Source organism: Pseudorca crassidens, chromosome 12 (assembly GCF_039906515.1).
Source record: "Pseudorca crassidens isolate mPseCra1 chromosome 12, mPseCra1.hap1, whole genome shotgun sequence".
NCBI lineage: Eukaryota > Metazoa > Chordata > Mammalia > Artiodactyla > Delphinidae > Pseudorca > Pseudorca crassidens.
In genome coordinates, this window is record NC_090307.1 from 25,389,774 (window position 1) to 25,399,987 (window position 10,214).

The following is a 10,214-nucleotide window of genomic DNA, read 5'->3' on the forward strand; positions in this document are numbered from 1 at the left end:
GCACAGCCACCCTGAGGAGGAACCTGGACAGACGCCTTGTCTGTGAAGACCTGGCCTGAGTCAACAGCGGGGGGAGAAGGTCTGACCTTCCCGGACAGGTCCGTCTGCAGGCTTCTGCTGAGAGATGAAGCCCTCGGGCAGATGCAGCCCTTCTCCACAGCCATGCACACGCCCTCAGCAGTGTATAAGTGTCATGAAGGCCCTTTTCAAAGGTTCCTGCCAAGGTCTCTTTCTCCTTCTCCTCACTCAGCACCCCCCCCATCCCCCGGGTCCTGCAGCATCTCTCCAAGGTGGAGACCCAAGTCAGTGAAGGGTGAAGAACCCCAGAATCTTCCAGCACTCATGAGATCCTGGAGCCCACAGGCAGGAAGACCCCGGCCCCCAAAGGCTTTAATGTGCTAATTCCCTGGGGACTCCTGGACCACACGTGTAGTGGTCATCCAAGGCCACAACAGGCCTGAGGTTTCAAGTTTCCAGGGAAGATTCTTCCCCACCCCAGATCCAGGCCAAGACGGACAAGCTCCCCCTCTCCTGCTTCCATGCCACTGGGTGGACGTCTATTCCATCCTCTCTCCAAGCCTGCACACCTTTGCAGGGGCCCGTTTCAGGCAGGGCCCTCCATGCCAACTCCCAGTCTCACCTTGGACCCTGGAGGAGGCAATGCCAAGGGCTCAGCTGCCTTTGGGTCTGAGACCCCTCAACACGCCCACAGCCAAACCCACCCCCAGGCCTGGCCTAGCGTCAGTGCAAGCTTACACTTTGGAGTTCCCTGGGGATTTCTCTTACACTCGAGGAGCTCAGCTCTTCTTTGAAAGGATGCTAGTTATATTTCATACAGCATTTCTAGGTGCTTGGTAGTTGGAAGGTTTTCGAGATTTTTACTCCGCTATGATACTAAAAATATTCCAAATCAGTGTTGGAATCCCCTCTTTGGACTTGTTCACGGGAACCTTCTCTGGCTGACCTCACCCCACACCCCAAACAACAAACTCTGGCCACATCCCTGCAGATCCAAATACGCAGGATGAACACCTACTGTGTAGGTCCGAGCATTCAAAAATGAAAAGACTGGCACTCTGCCCAAAACACAGCAGCCCTGTAAAAATGCGGCATGGCAGGAAGAGAAGTACCAGCAGGCCTCTTGCATTTAATCTGCAGCCCACTCTTTGTCCAGGTTATTCCAGACTTTTAGTGGTTTCATATTTCCACATCTTGTCTCCCAACTAGACTGCCTTCTCCTGGGCAGAGGTCCAGGTCTCCCCTGCCCTTTACTTACGCCCTGAGGGCCTGGGAAGGGCTCTGCTAACCAGGGATGTTAAAAATGACAAGGCCTCTCCCCTAACTCACTTGAAGGCTTCCAGCTGAAGCGCGCTCCTGGCTGTTGCTGGATTCTGCCAGCCGGGCCTCCAGCATGACACAGCATCCCCGCCTGGCTTCCCTGATGACAGCAGCCCGGCGTGACAAAGGATTCTCTGACAATGGGAGGAAGAGGTCTTCTTATTGTCTACAGCAGTCCCCACGGCAGTCACGTTCAGCAGCAGACCATTCCCCACTCCCAGAACTGTAGCTCCTGCCCACATCTCCTCCTCAGGCTTCTCCCACGAGCACTGTATTGTCTGCAAGACAGCTCCACTGGATTATCCTACCAGCCATTCAAACTCACCAAGGCTAACATTAAACTCACCACAATCCTCCTCACCCCCACCAGAGCAGACCTGCTCCAGCCACCAGAAGGGCACTGCCCGGTAAAGGCCGCCATCCACTGAGTCCACAAGGCCAGAAGCCTGGGAGTCACTGGGACTCCCCCCTTATCCCCCAAAGCTAAGCAATCGCGGCCGACTTTACTCCCCAAACGTTTTTAATACGTGGCCTTCCCTCCTCCCCATATGTCTCGTCCCCTGGGACCTGAACGCTGCATGGAGCTGCCTGTTGCCTCATCAGCCCAGAGGCCGCCTCTGGCTCCCAGTCATGCTCCCTTCTGGCCCATGGCCGAGTGCCTCGACTCTGCTTAACGTCCTGTCCTCCATGCTGAAACGTGACATCCTCAGCCAGGCTCACAAGCTCCTCAGAGCGGGGCTCTGTGTGCCTCTCGGCCTTGTGCTTGACTGCCCTGGGGCAGCCCCTTCCTCCACCAGGCAGCCTCGGGCCTCCACGCCGTTCTGCCCACATCCCTTCCCCCTGAAGGTCCTTCTCCGGTCTCTTCTCCTGGCTAATTCCTTTTCATACATTCAGATTCAGCTCCTGCATCATCTCCCTTAGGAAGGCCTCTCTGATCTCTGAGGCTACAGCAGGTGGCCCTTGTCTGGAAGGCAACTTTCTCCAGCACTGCGCTCACCACACAAGCTGAATTTAACTGTTTAAGTGCCTGCCTCTCCCGCGAGACAGTGGGTTCTTTGAAGGCAGGAGGGCTGTCCCTGTTCACGGTTGCAGCCCCAGGGTGTAGCACAGAGCTGGCCAGAGAAAGAGCCCAGTCACTACGAGAAGCCCCGTCTGACTGCAGGATCCACCCAACCTCCTTGGTTAGCTCCACCCCGGACCAAGCACACACAATTTCCCCTTCACCCTTTTTGGGCCATGGTCCCAACTGAAAACCTCTGCCAGGTCTGCCACAGCCCCAGACCTACCCTCAAATTCACCTCTTTCATGAAATCATCCCAAACTGGCCCCAGTCCACATATCACTGTTATGATAACTGCCTCCCATACTTTATCCATCCCGCCCACGGGTAAGTTAGCACTTAGGTCTGGCGCCATGGTTGGGCATAAGCCAGCAGTGGATATCATGGAGAAGGAGCTCCAAAAAGAAAAGAAAAGAGAAGAAAGAAGCAGCCCCAAAAAGTTCGAGGTCCTCCACTCACACAAGTGCAATGATGATGTGCCGTGGTGGACCACGTCAACTAAGGACACCAGATTTGATCCCTGCTCTACTACTTACTTGTGACTGCGGCATGGCAGTAACCATGGAGGCTCAGTTTCCCCATCTGCAAAATGGGAATAACAACAACAGCCTCACAGGGTATTATAAAAAGCAGATGAAATAATCTGTGTGAAATAGTTCATAAACTGCAAAGCCAACTCAGGTGTAGGGTATTATGCTAGTCTCCAGTGCCAGCCAACCCCCTATCCAACTCCACTACCCCCACCCCCAGTAGTTCTTCTCCTTACTTGAGTCAGGTAAGAATCAAATGAAATATGTGGATCCTCCTCCTAGAAAAATGCAGGTACGTAACAGCTTTGCAAACCCTTTCAGGAGGTTCCTGAGGACCCTGCCATGGAAAGGGGAAGCCACAGACCAAACTTAAGAGCATTGGAAGACCCCAAGCATAGACCTCTCTCCCAAATGTATGCTCTCATCCAGATTCCTGGCGGCCAAAGATGAAAGATAGGGCAAGGAAGGCCAGGTTTGAAGGAAAGCAAACTCAAGACTAAAAGACGAATTCCGGGGCCTTTCCTGGAACCAAAGGGAAAAAAAAAAAAAGATGCAGAGTTTTCACTCTTTGGGAAGTAAGAATCCCACTTTTTTTCAGGAAGCATCACAGTACAGAGAAAGAAGATTAAATAGGGCATCAAATTTTAGAAGTTCATGTTCCACTCTGCCAAGGGCTCCCTGTGACTCTGGGCAAGTCATTTCACCTCTCTGGGCCTTGGGGTCTTCAGCTCATCAACAAGGCCCTTCCGAGCTCTGGGTGCCTAGATCTGAGGATGTGTCTGTTCTCACTCTGTTCTGAACCACAGCTCTGGCCGGGGATTAATTCAGAAACAACAGGCAGCTGTCGATAGTCAGCTTGGGGGTAATTCTGAGAGAAGACCACCATCACAGCAGTGCCCTAAGTTAAACTGCAGGCAAGGGAGGCAGGAGGGCACAAGAGCAAAGCCTGAATGTTAGCAGCTGAGCTCAAGTGACCAGCGAGTCAGCAGCGAGGCCCAGAGGTAGAGGATCCCCCTCAAAGAGAACACCAAAAGGGGCTGCCACTTTATTGGGTAAGCTATGCAGAAATGCCATCAGGTTTGGAGAATTGCCCAAAACTGCAACTTGCCCGTCTGTTTTGTACCTCCTGTTCTTTCTCTGGGCTCAGGATTCTCTCCCCATCCTAACCACCACCTCCTGCTTCCTCCTTCATCATGTGAACTGCAAACAACAGAACCTTAAAACAAGGGCAGTGAATGCAGGGGACACGGGTTCGAGCCCTGGGCCGGGAAGATCCCACATGCTGCGGAGCAACTGAGCCCATGCGCCACAACTACTGAAGCCCATGCACCTAGAGCCCGTGCTCCACAACAAGAGAAGCCACTGCAACAAGAAGTCCGTGCACTGCAACAAAGAGTAGCCCCCACTCGCCACAACCAGAGAAAGCCCACATGCAGCAACGAAGACCCAACACAGCCAAAAGTAAATAAATAAATGAAATTTATTAAAAAAAAAAAAAAAAAACAACGAAACAAGGGCAGTGGACCCCAAAACTGAGATGAAATTGGAAAACAGTGTCAAGGACCCGGGAAGTGAGTTGGAGAATGAATAGATTGAAAAGCAGACTCATATTAGAACATATCCGTAGACCTGTGAGACAGAAACTACTAAACTCAGGCCAGGCCTGAGTGAGACCTTGACCAAAGCCACTGAAGACAGCCTATCACAGCCCATCACTGTCCAGCAGAGCTGGGGCAGGAGCACAGAGAACAACTTGTCAGTTCTTCATTGCTCAGCAGACTAAACTGTTGGTTGGCTTCAGGGTCATCTCTCATGAGCTGCCTAACCTCTATAGAAGGACAGACCTCTAGGGCTCACCTGGGAGGTTCCAAATAGTTTGAAGTTCAGAGCAACAAGGCTCTTCTTCCTCTGTTGCTTCCTTCTGCATTTGCTGAGGCACAGGGACTCGCATTATGAGTCCCTTGCAACCAACATATGTGAAATTGACTAAGTCCCAGGGCGAGTGCTTTAAAATATTTATGATTTGTTCTCTCCTGCAGGCTCATCCGTTTTCTGCACTGCAAATTAGCTGTTTCTGCGATCCTATCTTTGTGTGCCCCAAACACAGCAGAGTATCTAGACTACAGAAGGTGCTCAACAAACATCTGCTGGACTTAAAATCTTACATTTATCTCCACAGCTAGAAGATGTTTTTGCCAGGCAGGGCCACTATGCTAAATTTTCTTTGTAAGCACTTCAAGATACACAAACATGTTGGTGTTCAATACATATTTGTGAATGAATAGCTGATTATCTGACCAAACCTAATAACCCTCCAGGCTCTGTCTGAGAACCTTCATGTGCGAGAACTCGGAGAAATACATACAGTTATGGAGGAGCTCTTTGTTCGTTTCAAGGCTTCCCCATCCCTGGAGATGGCGGGGGCAGGTTCCTGGGTGGTTTCTCAGGAGTTATACTTTAAACCCATGGTTTTGGAACCAGTAAGTAAAGAATAAACCTTAGATTCAATAAAGACCCCACGAACACACCCATATGAACACAGGCATGTGTTGCAGAAACATATATCCATATGTATTTATTACATGCAGGTATACATACTGCATGTATCAAAGCTGACCATCATTCACCAACAGTAAATTATCAGATGAGTGATAACAACAGCAATGCAGACTTCTGTTTTTTAATACTTATTCTCATTAGGACTGGTAGCAAACCAAGTGTTTTCTGACAAAGAATAAATACCATAATTTACTCCCTTTCTTGGGTTCAGTATTTCCTGAGGTGCCAAGACCTACACTTTAAGGTGGTCACTGTTTAATTAAAAGCCATAGTCTGAGAAGTGAAATCACAGAAACGCCTCAGGCAAGTCACGTCAGTTTTTGAGCCTCAATGTGCTATTCTGTAAAATGGGGTTAATATCCCCCTACCTCATGGGACCCTCTTTAATAAATGCAATGATGCGGTGGGGGACTGCCCAGTAAAGTCATACAAACATATTGCTATTCTAGCCATCTCTTAATCACTGATGACACTGTATCCCAGAACGCGTTACAAAATTACTGCTCCAAGCGCACATTATCCAGGACAGACACTTGACACAGCAGATGAGTTGATCTGTGTGTAAATCGAATCCTGTTTCAAATACTCTAAGGGAGTGTATCCTGTGAGGGACTGGACATCTTCTAACGTCTGCTCGGTGCGTTCTGTTCCACTATGATTGGGTTTTCTCGCACGCCAGGCAATTTTCTCGCGCGGTCCCAGCATGCTCATACCGGGATCCCTGAGGTTTACGGCCCAGACCCGGAGCTGGACAGGAGGAAACAGGCCGGACAGACTGCGGCCCCTCCCCGCCCTCTGGGCGGCTCCTTCCTCTCTCCTCCAGCTCGGGCGGTCAGCGGCGCTCGTGCTGTGTCACTTTCGCCATCGGGAGCCTCCAGCCGCCGCGGAGCCCGCAGCTCCAGCGGCTTCCTCCCTTTGCGCGCGGGCCCCTAGCCTGGGAGATAATCTCCGGCCGCAGAGACCCAGCGCCGAGCGGACAGAGCCGGCAAAGGCATGCGGCCGGCTGGGCACCCGGCCCCGGCGCAGGAGGCAGCGCGGGGCTGGGCCCGGGGCCGGTCAGGCCGGACAGCCTTTGGCCCCCACTGTCTCCAGGTCGAAAAATTGGGAGGGGGTGCGCAGAGCGCGCTGATTCTCTCCAGGATCTGCGAAGGCGGCAGCAGGCGCGGGCACGAGCACCCACAGAACGCCCCCGGCCAAGGGTCAACCGAGGGGCGTGGGGGGGGGGGGGCAACGCGCGAGCGCCCGCGGCTCCTCCAGGCCCAGCCAGACCAGCCCCCGGCGCCACCGAATAGGTGGACAGTCTGCCGGATCAGGGGGGCGTCGGGACGCGAAGGGAGGGTTACGCAACCCCAGGGTCTCCCCGGGCCCCCAGCCGCACGACTCCCCTCTCCAAGTAACCCAGGCGCGAGCGCGGACACACACACCACTACGAGCCCTGGCGGGACCGATACCCCGAGCGATCTGGGCCCAAGCGCGTCCCCACGACGCCGCGGTCTGCGGTCCCCGCCCCCCCACACACGCCAGAGCGGTGTGTACACACACAAACAGCTGGGCGCGGGAGGCGACGCCTCACCCCCCGGGTGGGAATGCACACCGCGCCGCCAGCCACCCCTCCCCTTTACACGCCGCAACCCCCTCTCTGCTCACACCTGCCCCCAAACCCCAACCCTGAAAACTCCACGAAACCAAACAGCCAACGCCACCCACAGGAGGGCCTCAGACTCCCGACTGTCATTTAACGTCAATGGAGAGACGTACCCAACTCAGATGCGCGGTCCCCGGGACGCCTCCCTCAGATGCACCCAGGCTCCAGCATCCGGCCCTCAGGGGCAGCACAGCTCCGCCGCAGACAAGCCACCGCTCCCCCTGCCCGCCGCCCACCCCCACACCCCCACCACGGCAGGCGTCCGGGACAGTCACCTGCTCGCTGAAGGACCCGAGCCGGAACCCGGGTCACCAGCCACCGCGAGCTGGCTTTTCAGAGCCTGTCAACTTAACCCCGGCTCCGCCGGACGGATCTGTTCCCCAGGCCCAATTACACCGCGGCGACAGGAATGAATAATAATAATATATTTTTTTAAAGCCAACAGAATCACCGCCGTGGGGCATGTCCAAAGCCGCGACCTCAGTGGATCTACTGATTCGGGTTCCTCCTCTGCTCCCGTCCCCCGCGCCCCCCGCGGCCCGCAGGCTCACCGTGGACGGAGGGAGGGTGCAGCCTGTCTAGACGACAGACATCCCCGCGCCCGCGGGGACGGGCGCGCACACACACACGCGGCCGCCACAGACACAATCAGTCACCAGAGGAGGGAGGGGCGGCGTGGAGATACTCTCTCGGGGTCCCTCCGGGAGCCGCCACCCTACCTCAGTGGAGCACGGTCAGAACAGCTGCAAGTTTGGCCGGTACTAAACCAACTGCTTGATGCAGCAAATGCGGGCTTCAAAACAAAAGAGAGGAATAAAGCTCGCTCTCTTCCTCCCCCCGGGTCGGAATCTGGCACATGACAGCGGCTACACCAAGCGGCTCCAACGCGAGCCGGGCTCCAGCCGTGCGCCCCCCAAGAACCCCCCCTCCTCACTGGAGCTCCAGAGATACGGCTCCCCTACTGGCGGGGAACCCAGCAGGGAAGGGGCAAACCTCGGGAGGGGGAGAGATCGTGGAGTGCGGTCCTCGACAGAGGCGGGGAAGGTGGATGCGCGCCGACTCCTGGCTGCCCCGGGCGCAGGGAGGGGGGAAGGGGGCTAATTGTTTGGGTCGGTTTTCCCGGATTTATCTATAAGCACGCGCACGTCACGCAGCCCTCCTCGCGGGTCCCCGAATCGATAGGCAATCAGAGATGACTAAAAGAGGGGGGCGGACGGGGGGATGCTCACCTCGGGGTTCCTCTGGCCGCCGCTCCGAGCCCTAGTCGGGGGGTGGGGGAAGGGGGCAGGAAAGGAGAAGGGAGGGAGGAGGCTCGGGAGAGCCGACTCCAGCCTCGAGTTCCGCGCGTCCCGGCTGCGGAGGGGCTCCGGCGCCCCAGCGCACAAACCCAGGCGACAGGGGAGGGAGGGAGGGGAGGGAAAGAGGGAGGGAGGGGCGGGTGGGGGAGAGGGAGTAGAGGAACGAAAAAAAAAAAAAAGATCCCTGCTCTGACACAGGGAAAGAGAATGTAGGAGAGTGAAGTCCAGGCCCCGCCCTCCCCTCCGGCCACGTGCAACGACTTGAAAGGAAAGAGGGCGGCGGGAGGCCTGATGGGTAATGTAGTTCGCCTTTCTTTACCGGGATGGCGGGCCCTGGAGAACGGGGCGCCGCCGGGACGCCGGGGATGTGCCTGAGCAGCAGAGACAGCCTGTCTGGCCACGCCGAAACCCAACGCCCAACGCCCGTTCCCCTCCCCGCCACGTGTTGGCGCAGCCCTGGGTGGGGACCTCCGCGTGGGGAGAATTGGGGGCTTAGACGAGATCCAGGCTTGGAGGGAAACATTTGATTTTAGGGACAGGACGGCTTTAAGGATGAGGACTTCCTTGCTTTAAGTGCTAAGTCCGTCCTAATGGCAGATAAAAGGGAGCTTTGTGTACGCACTGGGCGGCCCAAGTCCAGTTATTAACGCTGTATTAAATGCTAACGTCTGTTATTGAGATGCATATGTTATAATTAACATTTGAACATCTCTGTGGCAGGGGCGGGATGTTGTAATTAGATATGCACTTTGCAACCAATTAATTTTCCATTGGCCATGCTAAGGGCTAAGGCTGGGGACTTGGTGACGGGGAGAATTCAATGCAATGTATAATTCAGTAATCACTTAACCAAATCACCAGCGTTTTCCAAGTGCCTACTAGGTGCTAGGCACTGAGCTTAGCACAGAGAAGCCTTCTGGAGAAATATATGATGCTGTACACCCTCCAAGCAAGGGGGTTATAAACTCATGGAAGGAACTGTGTGACTCGGTATAACTGCGAAGAAAATCGTTTATTAATTCATATAACATTTGGTGAGCATTTTCCACAGATGGGACATGTCTGGGAATGCCAAGACAGGTGAGACCCTCAAGAAGGTCAAAGTCTAGTGTAAGGACCACAGTCAGTGAAAGTATAGGGGATAAGTCCACACTTAACATAGACATAGGCACAAAGTGCTACGGAACCCTCAGGAGGAGCAGCCAACCAGGATGGAGGGTGGATGGGGGTAGGAGAGGATGAGGGAAGGCTTCTTGGAGGAGGTAGTACTTTAGGTAAGAATTATTAACATTTTTAACAAAGGCAAAGGGAGGGGTAGTCCTCTGACTAAGGCTACAGGGTACAAAGGCTGGAGATGAGAGATAAGAGAGCAAATTCTGAAAGTCCCAGCAATTTGACAGGGCAGAAGGGAGGACCCAAAATGCGGGTGGGTCAGGGATGAAGTGTGTGTCTAGAGGGCGGAAGGAGCCTGGGACGGCTTTTCAGCAGAGACGAGCCTTCCAGTGGGCCTTGAAAGAGGGAGGTGAGATTTCTTTCAGAGCGGAGAGCATGTCTTCCTGACTTGAAGCTCAGCGTGTGCCAAGCCAGGGTGGAAGGAAAGCCGAGCAGCATCCGCGGTCACATCCAGTAGAGCAGCTCTCTTGACTCTTGTACCAAAGGACGTGGAGGCGTGTCATCCCCTCCCTTCTAGAGGGAGGCAGCAGGCCCATGGTTGTGCATTCATAAGAGGCAGAGTGGCTACCAGCAGCCAGTTGTCTGGGTGCCAGGCCCAGTCCCCCCGGGCA

At 54.7% G+C, this 10,214-nt stretch overlaps 1 protein-coding gene across 7 annotated transcripts in view; it reads right to left on the minus strand.

Moving 5' to 3' along the window:
- The window catches only part of CTIF (cap binding complex dependent translation initiation factor), a 313,070-nt gene extending 304,510 nt beyond the window's left edge, over window positions 1-8,560 (minus strand). For 2 of the 7 annotated variants that reach the window (XM_067699148.1, XM_067699143.1), the window contains exon 1: window positions 8,362-8,559. The gene's annotated coding sequence lies outside the window, so the exon portion shown is untranslated. Of the gene's footprint in view, window positions 1-7,241; window positions 7,352-7,683; window positions 7,796-8,125; window positions 8,184-8,361 lie in introns of those variants that run through there. The other 5 variants (XM_067699149.1, XM_067699146.1, XM_067699147.1 and 2 more) reach the window with 5 other exon arrangements.
- Between the last annotated feature and the right edge of the window lie 1,654 nt (window positions 8,561-10,214).